Here is a 22,954-nt window from a genome sequence, read left to right as displayed (position 1 = left end):
ATATTCCTGGTATTGTAGCAGAAGGTGTGATGCATAAACGTTTACTCTATGCAGATGACATTATTATTAGCCTCCAACACTAGAAGATCTATGCCTAGCCTCCACAGAATTATTCATTCTTTCTCCAAATTTTCAGGATACAGTGTGAATTGGTCTAAATCGGAAGCTCTTGCTCTGACAGCATATTTCCCCACCACAGTTTTCCAACCTGGCGCCTTTCAATGGCCCAAGCAAGGCATTAGGTATTTAGGCATTTTGTTATGTTGATAGGTGGGCTTCACTACATTTGTCTATGGCTGGGAAGGTCAATGTAATAAAAATGAATTGTATCCCCAAATTCAATTATTTACTACAGTCTCTCCCTCTAGAACTTCCTCTTTTTTATTTTAAACAATTTGATAAAATATCTACGTTTTTTATTTGGAATGGTAAACGACCTCGGTTACATTTCATTAAGTTACATAGACCAATTGATATAGGCCTCCCCAAAATTTTGTTTTAGTACTTTGCTTTTAATCTTAGACACTTGGCTCTTTGGTCTCTTCCACCTGAGAGAGCCCCTCCCTGGTATAATATTGAACAAGCTGTCCTTGCCCCAATTTCACCATTGCAAAGTCTTTCTATTAAATTGCTTAGAGAAGTAAAAATGCATCCCATTATTTAACACTTACATTCAGTATGGACAAATGTTTCTTGTATGTTCAGTTTTGATACTTACCTGCATGTTTCCTCAAGCATATGGCTGAACCCCAAATTGTGTATTAACAAGTCCCCCTTTTGCTGGAAAGATTGGATGGAGAGGGGTGTTGCTACACCTTTATGAAAACAGAGCATTGAGATCATTTGAAAATATAACACAGCAATTTGGGATTTGTAGGTCTCAATTTTTCAGGTATTTATAGTTGCGCCATTTACTTTGTACTATGTTTGGTGGTAGTACACCCCCCCCCCCCCCCCAAAAGCTGCAGACACTCTTTTTTATGGTGCTCACAGCCTTTAGAAAGGGCCATGAAGCTTCAGTGTATTACTCCTTGTTGATTCAGAGTCTTGGTGATGGGGCCTTAACAGCTCTTAAGAGGTTATGGGAAAGAGATTTGAACTTGGTATTGCAGGATGAGGAGTGGGAAAGAATTTTACAAAATGTTAAAACTATGTCTAGGGATGCAGGTGTATGCCTTATTCGTTTAAGATTTTGCATAATTTCTGCTGGACTCCCCCTAGATTGTTTAGGCTTGGTTTAAAAGACACACCTACCTGCTGGCAATGTCAGTTGGAGGATGGAGACATACAGTAGCCCATGATATGTGGTTCTGCACTAAGATTCAAGAATTCTGGGTAAGAGTCCAGAATATTATCTGTGAGGTTTTAGATATTCAAATTTAATTCTGCCTCAGACTATGTAGATTGGGTTATGGGGCTGTTATTAAAGTTGGTGACAAATATACAAATGCTGGGTCCAATCTAGTGTAATGATTGGCAGACAAATAATTCTTAGAAGATGGAAGTCAATTGCCGCTCCCTCATTTCAAGAATGGTTCACCGAATTGGGCAGGGTGGCGGCATTCGAAAAGATGTCATATAAACAGCTTGGCAGATTAGATGCATATGGTAAGAAATGGGACAAATACATGATCTTTCTGGAAGGCTCTCGGCGAGGGCCATGTGGATAGAAACCCTTTTCTCTCTCTCTCTCTCTCTCTCTCTCTCTCTTTCTCTCTCTCTTCATGTTTATATGTGTATACTCAGGCGTGGACCACGGGAATGTTTGTTGGGGGTTGGGGACTGGGAGGGGGATAGCCAATTAATGGGGGTTAAGGGAGATAATGGTTGACTCTGAGCATGTATATTTAGCTTTGTGCTGTGTTATGTTTGAGAATCAACCAAAAAAATTTTAATCTGAAAAAAGTAAAAAAAAAAAAAAAAAACAAAAAAAAAATAGCAAGAGAGAGTTGTATTGCACCTATTTAAGTTAAGCTCATTATTGTCATTCTACAAGTACATCAAGATTTTTGCACTTCCACATTTTTTTGCAGCTAAATAAAATAGACCAGAAGATAAAAAATGAAATATAAAGATGGACATAAATGATGAGTAAAACAGTAAAAGGTACATTTGTTGAACACCCCAAAACAATTATTTATTGATTTACTTGTAGATTTGGCACTTTTCACTGGTCATTTATTTATTTTTTGTTTATTTTTGATCCATTTACCTAAATATCAAAAGCAGTATAATGTTCTGATTGTTATGAGAATACAAAGTAAAATATTACAGATTTTTTTTTTTTTATATTTGATACTTTTACTCAATACTTGATTTATATATTCACTTCAGAACATGCATGTTTAGAGTATAGGATTAGAGGCAAGACCTCTAAAAGTAATGGCCCAGAGCATCATCGTCACTTCCACATCTCCCTAAAATGCGTAACAATTTCCTGTCTTCACATCGGTCCTCTTATGCTCACAAAGGTAAGTACACTTGGCAGAGAATGTTGTGGTTTCGTTCCCCTTCGCAGCCATGATTTCCAACACCCCAAATCGGATTGTATTAATATCTGGCCACAGTATTACATCAAGGATTTTATCATTCTCATCAAACAGAAATTCTTCCATTTTCACTCCTCGTTCTTGGCCAGATGTCCTTTTTCGGCCATCTGAGAGAGTCACTTCAACTGAGGTAATCTGGGGAAGAATAAACATCTTCATTAAGTATCAGTGTATTAATAGCAACTTTATGAGATTTCATGACCAGTAGATGGCACTGATCAGTAGATGGCTGTCCTATTTGCAAAATTACTACTCATTTGTCTTGCATTAATTCCTGTATATAGTTAGCTATTAAGTACTCTAAAGTGTAGCCAGTTGTTCCAGTCCACTGAAATGGTTACTCCCTAAAAATTTCAAGAATGCACTTAACTAGGGAACATCATTGCTCACTATTTTCCTTTACTGGAAATGTTGTTATGACTTCTGAAGTCTTGTTGTTAGAAGATGAGCACAAGTGTAAAATTCTGAAGTCCAAGCCATATTCTTTCTTTAGAAGAGAGGTTGTTTGTAATACATTTTGTCCATAATGCGCATGAAATGGAAACAACCATTGAAATATTATAGTTTTTGTAAGATACACTCCTTTGTATTTTTTAAAAAAACATTAATTTAAGCCATTTCTCTTTTATAATAACTCTATAAACAACTTTATACAGCAATTTAGTTGATTAATACCAGCTGCGCTTAAAAGTGCAACTTTGTAATTGTGTCACAGGTGATTAGGTCATGTGTGTCCAGAGGTGGGTAGAGTAGCCAAAAACTTTACTCAAGTAAAAGTGCAATTATTTAAAAAAAAATAAAAACAAATATGAAGTAATCTATTAGTAGAAGTAAAAGTAATAATGTTGAAAATTACTCGAGTAAGAGTAAGAAAGTATCCAATAAAAAGAATACTAAAGTAGTGAGTAACTAGTTACTTTCACATATAACTTAATAGATGTTTGCTCTCCTATATTCTAGTACATGATACACATTTAACATGCTTTACAGAATGATAATTATTATTAATAATTATAAAAAATATATTAATTTTATTGTTAATTATGGAAATTGTCATCATTCACAACCATGCTGTCCCAAACCCATATGACTTCTTTCTGCATCAAATTAAAGGGAAAGATCACAAAATAAATTTTAAATGCTCTCATTTTCTCACCCTCATGCCATCCCAGATGTGTATGACTTTCTTTCTTCTGCTGAACACAAATGAAGATTTGTAGAAGCACTACAGTACAGATTCTATGAATTTTGAGTTTTTATAATTATCTTCTAATTTTGTAATAAGCTATCAGACATAAAGATGCATTAATGCCATTATTGGCATCAGCATATGTAATCTGGAGAAGACACTATTTTAGCACTATAGGGTAGCCATATATTTAGTTTATCTATCTATCTATCTATTTATTTATTTATTTATTTATTTATTATTATTATTATTATTATTATTATTATTACTTATTTATTTAATTATTACTAAATGATTGTGTTAAACCTCAACCAACTTCTTCTGTAATGCCAATCACTTTGCAAGAGCAGACTACACATTTAAGAAACCAAACTATAAAATAAATAAAAATAAATGTAAAACAGAGAATAATGAAATTAGTAGTGTTTGCCATTTTGCCCCCAAAAACAGCTATGTTGCCAACTCACACACACACACACACACACACACACACACACACACACAAACTCTAAAATTAACTAGTGAACTTAGTGAACAAAAATTCTAAATAATACAGAAACTTATATTTACAATTTTATTTACAACATATACATATGCCAATGGCAAAAGTGCAAATTAATAATCACTGTATGAATTGTGTTATATAAACAGCAACCAGCTTCTGCACTGCCGATCACTCTGCACTACAGAATGACAGTGATTGTGTTTTCATTCGAAATGCTGTCACTCACGTACATCACCATTTCAATAATTGGCTGTTTGTTACATGGTTTAGCCCGTTTGAGAGCTCGACCAGTCGTCATAAAGATAAGCTTAGCTTCCAGGTGGGATAAACTAACATTGATTGCAAGCCCACTGTCCATTCAACAACCATACAATTTCAATTATGCAAACAGCACTCATGAAGCTCCTGTAGACTCCCAGAGACGCATGACGTCCGGACAGAAACCAAAATGATGCATTTAGAGCCTCTTGTCCAATGAAAATCGTTTTTTTGCTCCACTGAACTCAATTGGACATGTATGTGCCTTAGACTCCCATTGAAGGACGGTTTCAATGAGGTTCTATGGGCCGTGCATCCATGAACTCCGACAGACATAATCATGCAGATAACATCAACGAACAAACATCGCAAAAGTGTTGTTTGCTATTGGACACTTTTGTTACCTAAAATATTGAACTGGGAAAATAATTATCTGAATTCTAGAGAGATAATATGCAATTTGATAAACATGTCATTGTGCAATTTTAATGAAAGCCGTGCTTCCTGTGTAGTCTTAAAGCAATTGGTTTAAATTATATTTTCCATAAAAAAATAAATAAAAAAACTGCCTATCAATGTGTCTTCAATTTGTGTCAACTCCATCAATTTTTTTTTTTTTTTTATAATCCTGAATAAATCAGACATTGTCATGGTCAGCTGTAACTCTTGAGTAACCTTTTCCCACTTCTGCTCATGGTGGATGCAACAGTAGGACACGTGGTCTAGAAAGTTCCTTATTTTTTCATATTTTAAACAAACAATGTTTAGGTCTCTGCGGTCACAGATTCAACATGTGAAGTCTGTCATCCCTTTGTGATAATTTCAGTTAAAAATATTAAAATAATTTTGGCATTTGATTTTAGGTTAAAGAGACAACTTCAACTGAGGAAAAAAATAATAAATGTCTCCAGTGTACAACACATGGTCAAGATCTGCTCTGCGCTCGCGCTGCTCTGTCCATTGATCAGGGTGATGTGCTTGCCGGTTGACATTCTTTACAGAAAATGGCAGCGCTTAAAATGAGAGGGAAGGAGAGACGGAGAGTTGGCCAACACTGAAGTCGCACCAGTGCGACCTATTACAAAACTTAGTCGCATTGGTAGGAAAAACGGTCACAAAATGCAACCATTTAGTTGCAGTGTGGAGTCCTGATATATGTATATATATATATATATATATATATATATATATATATATATGTGAAAGTTTCCTCTAGGTTTCAGCCACCAAAGCTTTGTTGTCGGTTAGATAATTAGCGTGTTGAAATCACTGATCAATTTCCCTAGTAACCAGCTCTGGCACAAACAGCACGGTGGAAGAGGTGGTTTTTTTATTTATTTATTTTAAAAAAAAATGTTACCCCCTTTTCTCCCAATTTGGAATGCCCAGTTCCCACTACTTAGTAGGTCCTCGTGGTGGCACAGTTACTCACCTCAATCTGGGTGGCAGAGGACAAGTCTCAGTTGCCTCCACTTCTGAGACAGTCAATCCGTGCATTTTATCACGTGGCTTGCTGTGAATGACACCGCGGAGACGGTGCTATTTCACAGCATGCCAAATAAAATAAAATAAAATCACTTATTGTCACACAACCATATACACAAGTGCAATAGTAGGTGAAAGTCTTGGGTGCAGTTCCGAGCAACATAGCAGCCATGACAGTGATGAGACATATACCAATTTACAATAAACATCAGATTTACACATCACAATTTACATATCTAATATACACATAATTACACACAACACAGTATACAAATAATAATATACAATGTACAGTATACAATACACACAATATAGAATACACTTACAATATAGAATACACAATATACAATAAAAATAGTATATATAGTATATATAAAATATACAGTAGGTTGTATTGTACTGTATTGACATTCAGGCTGTCAGTTGATAGTCAGTTGCCAGTGTGTTGTTAAGAGAGAATATAATTTATGACAGTCCAGTGTGAGATAATAAGATTAATAAAGTGCAGTGCTGATGTATGTTGATCGTGAGAGATCAAGAGTTCAAAAGTCTGATTGCTTGGGGGAAGAAGCTGTCATGAAGTCAGCTGGTGGGGGTCCTGATGCTGCAATACCACCTGCCTGATGGTAGCAGTGAGAGCAGCCCATGGCTCGGGTGGCTGGAGTCTCTGATGATCCTCCGAGCTTTTTTCACACACCGCCTGTTATATATGTCCTGGAGGGAGGGAAGCTCACCTCCGATGATGTGTCTGGCAGTTTGCACCACCCTTTGCAGGGCTTTGCGGTTGAGTGCAGTGCTGTTGCTGTACCAGGCAGTGATGCAGCCAGTCAGGATTCTCTCTACAGTGCTGGTATAGAAACGTGTGAGGATGTGGTGGTTCATTCCAAACTTCCTCAGCCATCTCGGGAAGAAGAGGCGCTGGTGAGCCTTCTTCACAATGGCCTCAGTGTGGACGGACCATGTGAGTTCCTCAGTGATGTGGACACCGAGGAACTTGAAGCTGCTGACTCTCTCCACTGGTGCTCCATTGATGGTGATGGGGCTGTGTTCTCTGTCTTTTCGCCTGAAGTCCACCACAAGCTCCTTTGTCTTGCTGACGTTGAGGGAGAGGTTGTGATCCTGACACCAGCATGTCAGAGTGTGCACCTCCTCTCTGTAGGCTGTTTCATCATTGTCAGTGATCAGACCTACCACCGTCGTATCATCAGCAAACTTAATGATGGCATTGGAGCTGTGTGTTGCCACACAGTCATGTGTGTACAGGGAATACAGGAGTGGGCTGAGAACACAGCCCTGTGGGGCTCCAGTGTTGAGGGTCAGTGATGAGGAGATGTTGCTGCCCATTCTATCCACCTGGTGTCTGCTTGACAGGAAGTCCAGGATCCAGCTGCACAGTGAGCTGTTTAAGACCAGAGCCCGGAGTTTCACATCAAGCTTGGAGGGCACTATGGTGTTGAATGCTGAGCTGTAGTATACAAACAGCATTCTCACATAAGTGTTCCTTTTTCCAGGTGGGAGAGAGCACTGTGTAGTGTAGATGCAATGGTATCATCAGTGGAGCGGTTGTTGCGGTAAGCAAACTGCAATGGGTCCAGTGAGGGAGGCAGCACAGAGCAGATGTAATCTCTGATTAGTCTCTCAGAGCATTTGCTGATGATGGGGGTCAGAGCAACAAGACGCCAGTCATTTAAGCAAGTGATTTTGGATTGCTTTGGTACAGGCACAATGGTGGACGTTTTAAAGCATTTGGGGACCACAGACAAGGAGAGGGAAAGGTTGAAAATGTCCGTAAAAACACCAGCCAGTTGGTTCGCGCATGCTCTGATGACTTCTTTATGGATATTCACCCGTCGGAAGGATCGGGTTACATCCGCTACAGAGATGGAGAGTGAACTAACCTCTGTAGCTTCGGCCGCGAGAGCTCTCTGTGAGGGCGGTGTTATTTCCCTCGAAACGAGCATAAAAATTATTTAGCTCATCCGGGAGAGAGGCATCGGTGTTCACGGCGGAGTTTTTATTCCCTCGGTAGCCAGAATGGCTGACACAGAAGCATGAGAAATTCCAGATCAGGAGAGCAGAAAGACTTGATAGAATGTACGTTCTTCTGATCACACCAGGATTTGTTGATCATAAAACATACACCACCACCTCTGCTTTTACCTGAGAGGTCTTTCACTCTGTCTGCTCGGTGCACAGAGAACCCCGCGGGTTTGATGGCTGAATCTGGAATCTCAGCAGACATCCACGTTTCTGTGAGGCAGATAATGCAGCAGTCCCTCGTCTCTCGTTGGAAAGAGATCCGTGCTCTCAGCTCGCAGAGCTTGTTGTCCAGAGACTGAACATTTGCTGGTAGAATACTGGGTAGTGGGGGTCGATTTGCACTGATGAGAACGCCGGCTCTCCTTCCCCTTTTCTGGCTACGTTTCTGCGGCCGGGCTGCCCAGACAAAGGGCTCCGCTGTCGTGTTTGTAAACAGCGGGCTGGCATTTAGGAATTTGAAGTCCGGTTTACAGTGTGCAATTGCAGAACCAATGTTCAAAAGTGTTTGTCTGTCGTAGACAATAAGGCAGACAACATCCAAGCAAAAAACATAAGAATTGTAAACAAAACAAACAAAAAACTGCAATGTTGTGTCGGAGCTCGCAATGCAGTAGCCATACTCGGCGCCATCTTGAGTCCAATCCATAAAAATGTGGAGGCTCATGCTACTTAGCAAATTTACCATGTGCCCCATTGAGAGCGAGAACCTCTAATTGCAACCACAAGGAGGTTACCCCATGTGACTTTACCCTCCCTAGCAACCGGGCCAATTTGGTTGCTTAGGAGACCTGGCTGGAGTCACTCAGCATGCCCTGGATTCGAACTCGCGACTTCAGGGGTGGTAGTCAGCGTCAATAGTTGCTGATCTACCCAGGGGAAGGGGTTTGTTGACTGTAAACTCACATTCAGCTCTGCCTCCTTCATTCCACTATAAAAAGCCCACTTTTCACAATCCAGTCAACAACTGATGGATAAACTCAAGTCCCCGCCCTACATTTTTTTCTTATTCGTTAACAGTGCAGGGCGGATTACTTGTGAATTGTAATCAGGTTTGACAACAAATTACATGACAAAAATTGCAGTCAGTAACATAATCTTGTAGATTACATTTTATGGGGTAATATAATCTGATTACTTTTGGAATACTCTTGGATTTCTTTTAACCTAATTCTATTTTATTTTATGTCACATGCATTTGAGTTGGATAATATTTTTAATATAAAAGTTCAAAGAGGAAGAAAATGTGTTCCACTTTTAATTACTAACAAAAAAGGCCTCACAAAAAGAGCTCCTTATGACATTTTTAAAAAGTGCATTAAACATTACATGGATGAAATAAACATTAAATCCAACAGCAATGATAGTGCATTGCAAAAGTTTATAGTTCAAAACACTGAGACATCAAGTTAATTTTAAGCGCATAAAACATTAGCAACATTCATTTTGCAGTTGATTTATTGTGTACCATGTGGGCAGGACCATTAGAGATGGCATCCACTAGATCAGGGGTTCTCAACGGGGGAGGTACCGCCCCCCCAGGGGGCGTTCAAAGGATGCCAGGGGGAGCTAAGAGCAAATTTGTTGAGAGGGGGGTGTTAGGTTACAAATGGGGAGCGTTTATCAGTCATAATAATCAAATCTATCGTCAAGTTCCTCTCTGCATTAAAACATTTATCTAGACTTGGAGTATATCAGTTGGTTCTCAATTATACAGGTTAGTATGCATTTGTACCGCAGTTCATCTGATTTTGAAGTCTAGCGACACATCTGAAGTATCTGGTTTAGCAGCGTCAAATACACAGGCGAAGTCACAACCTCTGCTAATGCACCTGTATGGCTCTGTGGATGGATACGGCTCATTGGACAGAGCAGCACAGGGCAAAGAAGGTGCATTTTTACTTGCAGACCGGTCTCGAGCTCTTAAATGCGCAGCTTTGCGAGAATCACTGAGAAGCAAGGCACGAGACACGGAAACCATTTGAATTCGGCACAGAATTCCACATCACCACCCTTGAATTTACTAGTAACACTAACTGTACTTTAGGCAGAAATAGATTGATAATAAATATTATCATATCGCTAATTCAGCTCTATTAAATTTGTCATAGACTACATTAGGGGAGTGCGGAAATATAAAACATTTTTGTTACAACTTTTAAATGTTTATATTTTGTATTTATTGTTTTTACATGTGTTTAGAGTAGATCTACTCTTTGTAATTACAAAAATGCCATAGTTTGTTTTATAGAAATCATTTTACATCTAACCACGGTAGTGAAGATGATCCATGCTTCCATGTGTTTACTATGGTCTTGTTACAAATACCACTGTTAAAACTATAAAATTCATTCATTAATTAATTATTATTTATTTCTGTCTTCACATTTTCATTTTATAGGCCTCAGATATAGCCCTCCATCTGCTTGAATTCAAGAAACGCAAGGTTTGGTCTCACATTCATGATGCATAAGCTTGCTGAATTTATTAACAAAACTTAAGCAAATAACACAAATATTGAGTTTTGTGTGTTTTATGTTTTTTTTTTTTCTTTTTTTGGTACAACAATGTCTCCGCTTTCAAATTATGTCACATAATTTGTGTTAAGGGGGTGTTAAAGGAATGAAGTAGGGAGGCGTTCATAAAAAAAAGGTTGAGAACCACTGCACTAGATCCTTTGAAGCAATTAAGTTCTATGTGTCAGCTGCAAACATTAATGTAATTTCATTCTTAAAAATGAAATGATCTCTATAGATCCAGTGGTTAATTAAATGCCACTGGAGGTAGACCACTCCATCTTCACCTGGCTGGCTAGTAGCGAGTATCAGTTCTGATTGCAATACACACAACTCTTCCCCTCTCTTCCAAAAACACTCGAAGAATTACCGAGCGTGAATCAGCGGTGTGCTGGTTAAGAATGAAAAATGTAAAAGATTGAAAAAAGAGAATGATTAGGATGATCAATAAATTATTAACAATTTACTGCCGTTGCCTTGTTAATATGTAATCATATAATCTATAAAAAAGTAACTGTAGTCTGATTACAAGTATTTAAAAATGTAATTTAATCCAATTACATGTAGTTGATTTTTGTAATCTGATTACGTAACCCTGAAAATATGTAATCCGTTCCTACCCAGCACTGTTCGTTAAGACGTTTCATTTGGAAATGCGTCAAAATAAGGAAATAATGTCGGTTGCAACTTCCGTTTCATGCCGACTTTAAAAATAAAAAAAATAACTGCTAAAAACAAGTTAATTCATTATACTGTACATATTAAAATAATGTCTGGGTTTGTTATAGACCATTTCAAGCATGTAAACAATAACAAAAGAATTCGAGTCAACATATTTTCCTCAAAGAACGTCAACCTGATTTTCCCTGAAGTGACTTATCAAGACGTGTTGTTGATACTGAGCGTCTACTCGAGAGAGAGGCGATTAAATTGTATCGTAGTTTACATGCTGATAATTATTTCCTAAGTGGTGAGATCGGGAATATTGGATCGCTCCTATTATAATCAGTTAAGCTGTTCAATTAAACTGTCTGTGTGACCTGCGGACAAGGTAAGGATTTTTTTTGTGTGTGTTCCTAATTTGTTAGTTGTTTTGTATAGATGTGTCTGCTAAATGACTAAATGTAATAGTAAATGACTTACGCAGCTTCATTCATTAAAATGGGAGAGATCTATTGTCACTTTTAGTGCTCTACCTCTTAAATTTTTAATTAGTTGGCATAAATTTCATTCATCTACTAGAGATAAGATGTGTGGGTTCATGCGTTCATTTGTGGTTGCTATTTCGGAGATCTAAACACTTCAATTTCCGTTAGTTTCAGGCATCTAGTGAGCATCCAGCCACCGAACAACATGATCCACATTTTAATAATCACATTTTATGACAATCATGTTAATATTAGTAACGTTAATCGTGTTAAAGTCGCTAATGAAGCGCCTCCCGCTGTTGTTTTGAATGAGGGTGCGTTCCATTCAGAAGTGATCATCCCTATGCCCTTCGAAGACTTTTCATTACACTTGTACACTGTGTAATATAGGGTATTAATTTATGGTTTGTGCTTCTAAGATCATCTAATATGATTCATGTTTTACAAAGGCACTATCTGTACTACTGATCTTTTGTAGTGTCTAGCAGTGTGTCTGTTCAGATCTGCCATGAAACATTGAAAGTAAATGTTTTGATGACACATTTCATTCAAGAAACTTGGTTAAAATAGCAGACTCATACAGTCAGCCAGGTTAGCAATAAAGGTAATGATCAGGACACTCTACAAATGGGCAATTTTCAGCTGTCATTTAACATGACAGTCACATGTTTATAACAAAGAGGATATGATACAAACATTAAGCCACAGTATTCCTCTGATGGCGTCCGTTTCTTTAAAAGTTTGCAGCCTTGGAGCTTATCTGTAAGTGCTTGATTCCATGCTCATGAGAGCGCTGTGACCCTTGTCCTGCCCTGATAGTAAAACGAAGCGTGATTAATTGAAGATAGAATGTGCTATGATTGGTCCGAGTAATGTGGCCATTATCTGATTGGCTTGAGTAGACGATGGATAGAGTCCACCTATTTGTAGATTTGTGTGCACATCTTGACGCTAGATTTGTTTCAAAATCAACAAATGTGTGTAGCGATTCACAAATGCACAGGAAGCAATCCACAAATAAATGCACGCAATTCACAAATGAATGCTGGACAGAGTTGTGTTTGTGAGTTAAAAATATATATATATATTTGTAAATATTTTTTTATTTGCAAATCTCATTCTATTTATTTGTGAATTCTATTTATTTGTCAAGTCAGCCTTTATTTATAGAGCACATTTAAAAACAACAGAAGTTGACACAAAGTGCTTTACAGATCAAATAAACAAAATGACAGAGTGATATAAAAACAGATTGATTTAAAGTAAAATATAAAACATAATAAAATAAATTAAAATATTTAAATACATCATCATGTATTTATCCATTTCAAACTATTCAATAATCTATTCAAAAGCTACAGAATAGAAATATGTTCCCTATCTGTCACTCACTCGACGTTGGTGTCGATGTAGTGACACTAGGGGTCACTCTTGGGAGCCCGAGACACCTCTGGTCTTTGATAAAAGGCCAATGAAAATTGGCGAGTGGTATTTGCATGCCACTCCCCCGAACATACGGGTATAAAAGGAGCTGGTATGCAACCACTCATTCAGATTTTCTCTTCGGAGCCGAACGGTCATGCTCATTGAGCTGAATACTACTGTTCATTCACCTGCTGGATCTGACGGCGCATTTCAGCGGCTTCTCCCTCCTCTGCACTGGTGCACTGCAGAGAATGCCCCTGGGCACTTCGGCAGAAAAACTAGAGAGTATATTTTCTGAAAGAGCATTTTTCCCCTCTAAAAGAGTATATATTTCTCTAAAAGAGCGCACACACGGAACGTCTTTTTAAAGACGTGTCTTTTTAAAGATGCTTTTCCGATTGTGTGTTATTCCTGGTTGTGCTCGTTATCTCTCGCCTTCTAACGGTCACGATCACTGTCTTTCGTGTCTGGGCACTGCTCACGCGGAGACAGCGTTCGTGGATGGTCACATTCTCATTGCGAGAATGTGTCCATGGCAATGTTGCGGTCGCGGCTCGCCTTCGTAAGGAATCGAGCCACCCCAGAGGCTCCCGCCTCGGTCCTTTTACCCACGGGTTTGAGGCCAGTGTGGCTAGCACTGGGGGCGATTTGGGGACCCCAATGGGACCGCCTCCGCCGGGTATCCCTCCGCGGACCTCCCATTCCCCAGCACGCTCGTCTGCCCCGATCGGGCTTCCGGGTGAGTCCGCCGGCTCATCTCACGGCGAGTTCGACCTCTTATTCGGAGCCCGCGAAAGTGATGAGCTCTCGAGCGCAGCATCGGAGAGCGGGCTCGTCCAGTCAGAAGCCTCGGCTGGGCTCCTCCCTTCGGGGTCGATCGCCCAGTCACAGGCTGACGCGGAGATGACGACATGCTTTCCCGGACAGCCGCGAGCGTCGGTTAGAGTGGATTTCACCGCTCTTCCCTGAACCCTCGCGGCTCTGTGATTGGTTCCTGGGCTCGCGGCGCCGCTCAAAGCCACGCCCCGCCCCGTTCCTTTCTTCCCGGAAGTGCATGAAGAGCTGACAAGGTCGCAGGAGGCACCTTTTACTGCCCGGTCCCGATCTTTTCAGCTTCCCCGCTCTCACTACCCTCGATGGTGGGGCGGCCAAGGGTTATTCGGCAATCCCCCGGTGGATAAAGGCGCTCGCGGTGCACCTATGCCCGCAGAGCGCCGCCACCTGGCGTGGGTGCCCAAAGCCCCCGTCCAAGGCCTGTAGGTTTACGTCGTCTCTGACGGTCAAAGCCTACGGTGCTGCTGGACAAGCCGCCTCCACCCTGCACGCCATGGCTCTCCTGCAAGTCCGCCAAGGCGCTAAAGGAACTGCACGAGGGTAGTTCCGCCCTGGGATTGATGCAGGAACTGTGCTCGGCGACCGACCTCGCTCTCCGAGCGACGGAGGTCACGGCGCGGTCTCCCGGGCGGACGATGGCCACACTAGTGGTCCAGGAGTGCCACCTTTGGCTCAACCTGGTCGAGATGGGTGAGGCCGACAGGACACGATTCCTTGCTGCCCCCATTTTCCAGGCGGGCCTATTCGGCGACACCGTCGGGGACTTTGCCCAGCAGTTCTCGATGGTAGAGCAGTAGATGGATGCTAGCCGGCTTGTCCTGCCCCGGCGTGGCTCAAGATCCCCCCATCTACTCATCGCCGAGGGCGTCCCCCTGCGGTGACTGCACCAGCTCTGCCGCAGCCCGCCCCTCCGGCCCGGCCCCGGCGTGGAGCCCACCGCAGGAAGCCGACGCCACCCGTCTCACAGCCGGCACCGAAGAACCCACGGAGGTTTTCGAAGCGCCCCTGAGACGGGCGACCCAGGGACAACGAAACCCGCTGCTCTGGAGCTGGTAAGCAGATCTTCTTTTTGTTACCTTTTGCATTTAATTGCGCTGCATGCCCAAGTGGCTGCAGTACTCAAGAGCTCCGCAAGAGTGGTTTCCTTGTTCCCTGGGTCACATATTCGGTGTGTACAGCTGGCATCACGACCACCGTCCACCACTCCATTGGCGGTCTCCCGCCCTGAGCGCCCAGCTGTGGCACAAATCCGCCCCCGATGTGACAGTCTCCACGGGTCATGAGGACAGGCCTCTTCCTCCCCGTCCCAGGCTGTTCCGGGGGTGGTCACAAGGAGCCAGGTAAGTGCTTCGATGTCCTCGGACTCAGCACAGCCACGATGTGGTGTGGCACCTCAAGCTCCGCCCCGCCGCGAGGCCCCACCCGCCGGTACATCCGATGACGTTGTCCCTTTGGTCCCCCTGCGTGGAACTCGGACGCATGGCTTGCGCTTTCCAGTCCGTCGCGAGGGCTGGTCCAGACCGTCCGACTCAGCTGCACGATTCACTTCGCTGGGCATCCGCCCAGGTCCAGCGGTGTCCACTTCACCTTGGTGAAAGATGGAAACGCTGCTACCTTGCGCGGAGATCGCTACCCTCCTACGGAAGGACGCGATAGAACCTGTCCCTCCAGCTGAGATGAAGAAGGGGTTTTACAGCCCCTACTTCATTGTACCGAATAAAGGCGGTGAGTTGCGGCCAATCTTGGACCTGCGAGTACTGAACCGGGCCTTACACAGACTCCCGTTCAACATGCTGACGCAAAGACGCATTCTAGCAAGCGTCCGGCATCAAGATTGGTTCGCGGCGGTAGACCCGAAGGATGCGTACTTTCACGTCTCGATCCTTCCTCGACACAGACCCTTCCTGCGGTTTGCGTTCGAGGGTCAGGCGTATCGGTACAAGTCCTCCCTTTCGGCCTGTCCCTGTCTCCTCGCATCTTTACGAAGATCGCAGAGGCTGCCCTTGCCCCGTTAAGGGAGGTGGGCATTCGCATGCTCAACTGTCTCGACGACTGGCTAATCCTAGCTCACTCTCGAGACGGGTTATGCGCACACAGGGACCTGGTGCTCTCACTCCTCAGCCGACTAGGGCTTCGGGTCAGCTGGGAAAAGAGCAAGCTCCTCCCAGTTCAGAGCATCTCTTTTCTCGGTTTGGAGTTGGACTCGGTCTCCTTGACGGCGCACCTTATGAACGAGCGAGCCCAGTCGGTGCTGGCCTGTTTGAAGGCGTTCAAACAGAAAACAGTGGTTCCACTAAAACATTTTCAGAGGCTCCTGGGGCATATGGCGTCCTCGGCGGTGGCCACCCCGCTCGGGTTGATGCATATGAGGCCGCTTCAGCACTGGCTCCAGACTCGAGTCCCGAGACGGGCATGGCGCCACGGGACACACCGCGTGGTCATTACGTCGGTCTGTCACCGTCTTTTCAGCCCTTGGACCGACCTCTCGTTTCCACGAGCAGGTGTTCCGCTGGAACTGGTCTCCAGGCGCGTCGTGGTCACGACAGACGCCTCCAAAATGGGCTGGGGCGCTGTTGGCAACGGGCACGCAGCCGCCGGCCTCTAGACGGGTCCGCAGCTGCGTTGGCACATCAACTGCCTCGAGTTACTGGCAACTCTGCTCGCCCTGCGGAGGTTCCGGCTGTTGATCCAGGGCAAGCACGTGCTAGTTCGGACAGACAGCACGGCAGCGGTAGCATATGTCAACCGCCAAGGCGGTCTGCGCTCCCGCTGTATGTCATAACTCGCCCGCCGTCTCCTCCAACGGAGTTAGCAGCACCAAGTCGCTGCAAGCCACTCACATCCCGGGCAACCTCAACACTTCGGCGGACGCGCCGTAACAACAGGTTACCCTCAAGGGAGAGTGGAGACTCCACCTTCAGTGGTCCAGCTGATTTGGAGTCGATTCAGTCAGGCACAGGTGCACCTGTTCGCCTCCCAAGAATCCTCCCACTGCCCGCTCTGGTACGCCCTCACCAAGGCCTTCCTCGGCATAGACGCGCTGGCACACAGCTGGTCCCCTGGCATTCGCAAACATGCGTTTTCCCCAGTGAGCCTGCTCGCACAGACCCTGTGCAAGGTCAGGGAGGACGAGGAGAAGGTCGTCCTGGTAAGCACCCTACTGGCCCGCCCAGACGTGGTGCTCGGACCTCACGCTCCTCGTGACAGCTCCCCCGGGCAAATTCCCCTGAGAAAGGCCCTTCTTTCTCAGGGAAGGGGCACCATCCGGCACCCGCGCCCAGACCTCTGGAATCTCCATGTCTGGCCCCTGGACGGGACGCGGAAGACCTAAGCTGTCTCCCACCTGCGGTGGTAGACACGTTCAATCAGGCTAGGGCTCCCTCTACGAGGCGCCTGTATGCCTTTAAGTGGTGTCTGTTCGCTAAGTGGTGTTCTTCCCATCAGGAAGACCCCCAGAGGTGCGCAGTCAGATCAGTGCTTTCCTTCCTGCAAGAGAGGTTGGAAGGGAGGCTGTCCCCTTCCACCTTGAAGGTGTACGTTGCTGCCATAGCAGCACACCATGACGCAGTCGACGGTAAGTCCTTAGGGAAGCATGATCTGATCATCAGGTTCCTAAGAGGTGCCAGGAGGCTGAATCCCTCCAGGCCACTGAATCCCTCCAGGTAGTGGCCTTGTTCCCTCATCGGACCTCTGTAGTTTTTCAGGGTCTACAGAGAGCTCCCTTTGAGTTTTGCAGTCAGCCGGGCTTAAGGCACTCTCCTTGACGACTGCCCTCCTGACTGCGCTCACTTCCATCAAGAGGGTAGGTGACCTGCAAGCGTTCTCTGTCAGCGAAACGTGCCTGGAGTTCGGTCCGGGCTATTCTCACGTGATCCTGAGACCCCCGACCGGGCTATGTGCCCAAGGTTCCCACCACTCCTTTTAGGGACCAGGTGGTGAACCTGCAAGCGCTGCCCCAGGAGGAGGCAGACCTAGCCCTGTCGTTGCTGTGTCCGGTGCGCGCTTTACGCATCTATTTGGATCGCACGCAGAGCTTTAGAATCTCTGAGCAGCTCTTTGTCTGCTTTGGTGCACAGCGGAAAGGAAGCGCTGTCTCCAAGCAGAGGATCGCCCACTGGCTCATTGACACCATAACTATGGCATATCTCGCCCAAAACATGCCGCCCCCGGTAGGGCTACGAGCCCATTCTACCCGTGGTGTAGCGGCTTCTTGGGCCCTGGCCAGAGGTGCCTCTCTAACAGACATTGCAGAGCAGCGGGCTGGGCAACACCCAACACCTTTGCAAGGTTCTACAACCTCCGGGTGGAACCGGTTTTGTCCCAGGTAGTGGCACGCAACACAAGCAGATAAGCCCGGGATAGCCGGCCGGGTGTATCGCTTGCACATAGCGCCTTCCACCTCCTTTTGAGCTGAAGACGTGCGCTGTTAATTCCCAGTAGTGTTCACAAAAGTTGTTCCCTGGTTGACTTCCTCCGAGCCCTGTGGCAGTCGAGTTTTTGGAGAGACTCGCTGCCGGCCCAGTACACGCGCTAACTAAGAGCCCGGTTCTGGGGTAGGTGCTCCGCATGTGGCAGTTCCCTGTAAGGCTAACCCCATGCGATCTATATCTTCTGCTAGTTCGTTTCCCTACTGGCAAACTGCGTCTTCCTTGGGCAGAGCCCCTCAGTCTCCATGTTGTAGTAACTCCTCCCCCATTGGGTAGGATCTACCTTGAAGGCTCTCCACATGGTTGGAAAGACCATGTGATGTATTCTTCCACTTAAATATTCCCCCCTCTCTTGGGGCGAGGTGTGGTCTCCGCGGTGTCCTCCCCTTGGGAGGGACACCCCCCGACTAGACCTGGCGGCCCAGTTGGATAATCCCCCTTCTTTTTTAGGGAGTGGAAAAAGAGAAGGGGAAAGAGGCCACGACTGGGTTAAGCCTGTCTCTATCTCTGGGTAGTCGACTTGTCCCCAAAAAGGGCCGTTCGACACTCATAACTGTGTTGGGGGAGGTTACGTGTCGACCTGGTGTGCTGGCTATGAGGCACACAGCAAGTCTGCCCACCACACACCGCCAGTTCACGTAACACAGTTCAGCCTTGTGGCGTTTTGTATAGGGACCCCTAGTGTCACTACATCGACACCAACGTCGAGTGAGTGACAGATAGGGAACGTCATGGTTACTGGTGTAACCTCCGTTCCCTGATGGAGGGAACGAGACGTTGGTCCCTCCTGCCACAAGGCTGAACTACCCGCTGAAATGGCCGGACCTTATATCGGCTCCTCAGCGTAAAACCTGAATGAGAAACACGGAAAGGGAGACTATTCCATAGATTAGGACCTATCACAGAAAAGGTATGCTTAGATCTATAGCGGCAACGAGGAACCCTCAACAGAAGTTGATCAGAATACCTGAGCGCTCGGGTGGGGGAGTAAGGGTGTAGAAGGTCACTGATATATTGGGGCGCGAGACCAGATAGTGCCTTGTAGACAAAAATCTGAACTTTATAATCGACCCTGAATTTCACAGGAAGCTAGTGTAGAGATGCTAAAATCAGGGAAATGTGATCCCTCTTTCTTGACACTGTTCAAAGCCTAGCTGCCGCATTTTGAACTAGCTGTAGGCGGGATAACGCAGTTTGGAGACCAATGTACAATGAATTACAATAGTCTAGATGTAATAAGTGAGTGGATCACAATTTCCAAGTCTTTATGGCAAAGAAAATGTTTTATTTTAGCGATAGATCTCAGGTGGAAAAAGCTACCCTTGACTACTCCTAACATATATTTATAAATCTCATTCTTTTTTTTTTTTTTTTTTTGTGAATTCATTTCATTTTTGTGGAACTCCTTACATTTATTTGTGAATCTCATTCAAATTATTTGTCAAATTATTATCTTTCAGTCTGTGAATCTCTTTCCATTTGTATGTTAATATGAAACAGTTCTATCTCCATACAAAGCCCCCGGCATGTGCCTGGTGCATTCAGGCCAGTTAACGAGTGCCGGCTGTTCAGAGCAGTGTCTGATATGGGCTACATTTAAAATACCATGTGAACAACCTTACAAAATAAAACAGATTTCAGCAGAAAATCTGATTTGAGCCACAATTAACTGTGGTATGAACATGCCCAAGGTGGTCACAAGCAAAAAATAAATAAATAAATAAAAACAGAAAGAACTTGTGAATTATTACAAAGCAAATGCTGTGTGTCATTGATTTAGTGGTATTGTATAAGGTGTATGTTTTGACTGTTCAGAATTGTATTTTCCACAAATGGGTAGGAACATTTTAAAAAGCTGCAAAAGAAGTTAAATTTTGGAAGTTCATGTAAGAGTTGCAGAAAGGTATTAGTCAAAATGTGTACAATCCCTGATAAATGTTTACGATACATGCATTTCATGCATGTTTGAATGGAGAAAACAAATGCTAAATGTACATAATTACCTTTAAAAAATAAGGCAGCTGATGAATGGAATCAAATCATTCTCTTAAATATCTCTTAAATTCATATAACTATAGGGTCCCACTATATATTAGGTGACTTTAACTACTATTTACTAACATTAAAATACATACAGTACAATCTGACACAATCAAAGTGTCAGCCCACTTCGACTGTGTCAGATTCCATGGCTCTAGTAAATAACAGAGAAAAAGATCATATTTATACAATTTCAGCGGCTTTATGTTAAATGATTACATCATGTTTTCTTAAATGTTAACCAAAGACTAATTTGTAGATGTCATAATATTGAACTTTTAATCATAATTCATTTTCATAAATAAAAAAAATAAAAAAAATAAAAAAATCTCTCATTGGTTCTTTTTTATTTAAAAAATTAATTGCAAAAAAAACAAAAAAACAAACAAAAAAAAAAAATACGAAATTGGAAGACGTAAATATTTCCGTTACTGAATCTAGTCATATTTAAAAATAAATAAATAAGTAAATAAAATCAAATAAAATTTAGGGTTCAAAAATATTTTTTTTTAATTTTAATTTTTATTTATTTATTTATTTATTTATTTTTTAGCTCTAAAAAGCACATAATCTGTTGTTGATGATCCACACTGTCATAACTCTACCTGTTCATATCATTTAAAAGTTGTGTCTCACCTCTGGAGTTGCAAAGTGCTCTTGGTATGTGATGAGTAGTCTTCTGTTAATGTCTTCTATGGAAGTGTGAAACTGTAGTTTTATACCTATTACTGTCACCTCCTCATCAGCCATGCCCACTTCTTCCTCAACAGATCATTATCTCCTGTGTTTTGATTTGGTTTCTATTATTGTGCACACCTCTCCCTTGTTTGTTGGTTCAATTTGACTGTGTATTTATCATTGTACTGTTTTGTTTCTTTAAATCTTGTCTAACCACGCATCATATTTTATTATATCAGGAAAATAATATAAAACATTGAATTTGCTCACAGTTACAAATGTTTCCTTTATTTTGCCTGCACTCTACAGCATTATCAAACAAAACATGGATGATGCAGTTTTGCGAGGGCTTAAAGTGCGAAGTTATGGTGCTTGAAGCGCGTGCCGAGCAGAGTCTGAGACCCCATGTAATTCACACCGTGTTCACTGTTTTGATTTTTCCAAAGGCCATCTGCCTTCAAACTCAACTAAAAACAAGTGTAACACAGCAGTAGATCCCTACAGAGAGACAAGAGGCCATTCTGTTTGTAAGGATGCCATTGGAGAAGAGGATTCAGTATGCTGAATGAACTAAGGAAACAGCTAATCAGTTAAATATTTGCCCATTTGTCCACTAATCTTCAACATTTTTTACATTATTTAAATATTTTTGAGTGAACCTTATTCATAAAAAATAAAAATGCACTTTTAAAGTTGTCAGGCAGAAAATGACACCAAAAACATTTGCATTACATGCTTGTTTAAGGGGTGGACTGGGAAGAGAAATTGGCCCTGTATTTGAATTAAAAACAGGCCCTAAAGTTATGGGCGGGGGGGGGGGGGTAGTATTGCGGGAGGAGAGGGCAGCGGTTTTGGCTTTCAGAATGAACAGGAGCCCAGAACAAAGCGATTCGAGTTTTATGTGCCCACAATGAGCACAATAAAACTCGGCTCATAAGCTCAATGAGTGTCATTATGTAAAATGGTGCTCAGACCTGTCAGACAGAGGGATGTATGCTTTGTTTCATGTGCTTGTGGATACATTAAGCAAAAGGCTCTTTTCATTTCTTTTTACTGAAAGAAACACACAATACAACACAATGCAAAATATCAAAAACGTAAGTTGTTAAACGGATACGCTGTCTGTTGGAGCACAACAGGAAGCTGAAAATGTGCAATATCAATGGCAAAGTGAAGGCTCGTCCATCCGCTGACACAAAAGGAAGCAAAAACGAATCCTCTCGTTTGAAGATGTGCAGACTCAATGGTGAAGCGCAGGTGTTGTCTGTTCACAGGAGAACCACAGGGAAGTAGAATGAAGTAAAGAATTGGGCATTCAGAGCACAACAGATGCAATAGTGACCCTGAAAAAGGCTTTGCCAAGTGCCATCTGCCAATAAATTGCAGTGATTAGCGTGATTGTAAAGTGCTTCACACATTCACTCTTGATAGGAGCTCCCCATAGCATCAGCTAATGATGCATCGTCAAAATGATCGACTTGAAATGTCTGTAAAATAGTCTGTACTGAGTGTAAGAGCCAAATTATGATGTCATTTGTTTTTGAGATTAAAATATTTGTTTTGTGAGTGTGCCCCCTCTGCAGGTCAAGCTGTTCTATAAGAGGAAGCCATGCCATGATGGGGGTGTGGCTGAGAATGGGGCACACAGTCTTTTGACCACATTCTTATGCACTCTAGCACAAAGAACCCCTGCTTTTGTTTCTTTTATTTTATTATTTCACATAATCTATTGTAAAACTTTTTCTAAATAAATTTGATGGACAACTACCATCTGGACATTACATTTATTTATTTTATTCTTTCCACTGTAAGTCAAAAAGTGCAATATTCTCAGTCTCCAATGTGGCAAATCAAAAGGATTTA

At 43.0% G+C, this 22,954-nt stretch overlaps 1 pseudogene; it reads right to left on the bottom strand.

The window, feature by feature from the left end:
- Window positions 1–21,163, bottom strand: part of LOC127450608 (tubulin-specific chaperone D-like) — a 79,361-nt pseudogene extending 58,198 nt beyond the window's left edge.
- Between the last annotated feature and the right edge of the window lie 1,791 nt (window positions 21,164–22,954).

Source organism: Myxocyprinus asiaticus, chromosome 13 (assembly GCF_019703515.2).
Source record: "Myxocyprinus asiaticus isolate MX2 ecotype Aquarium Trade chromosome 13, UBuf_Myxa_2, whole genome shotgun sequence".
NCBI classification, from domain to species: Eukaryota; Metazoa; Chordata; class Actinopteri; order Cypriniformes; family Catostomidae; genus Myxocyprinus; species Myxocyprinus asiaticus.
Note: the sequence above shows the minus strand (reverse complement) of the source record. Positions and strands in the feature narration are given on the sequence as shown.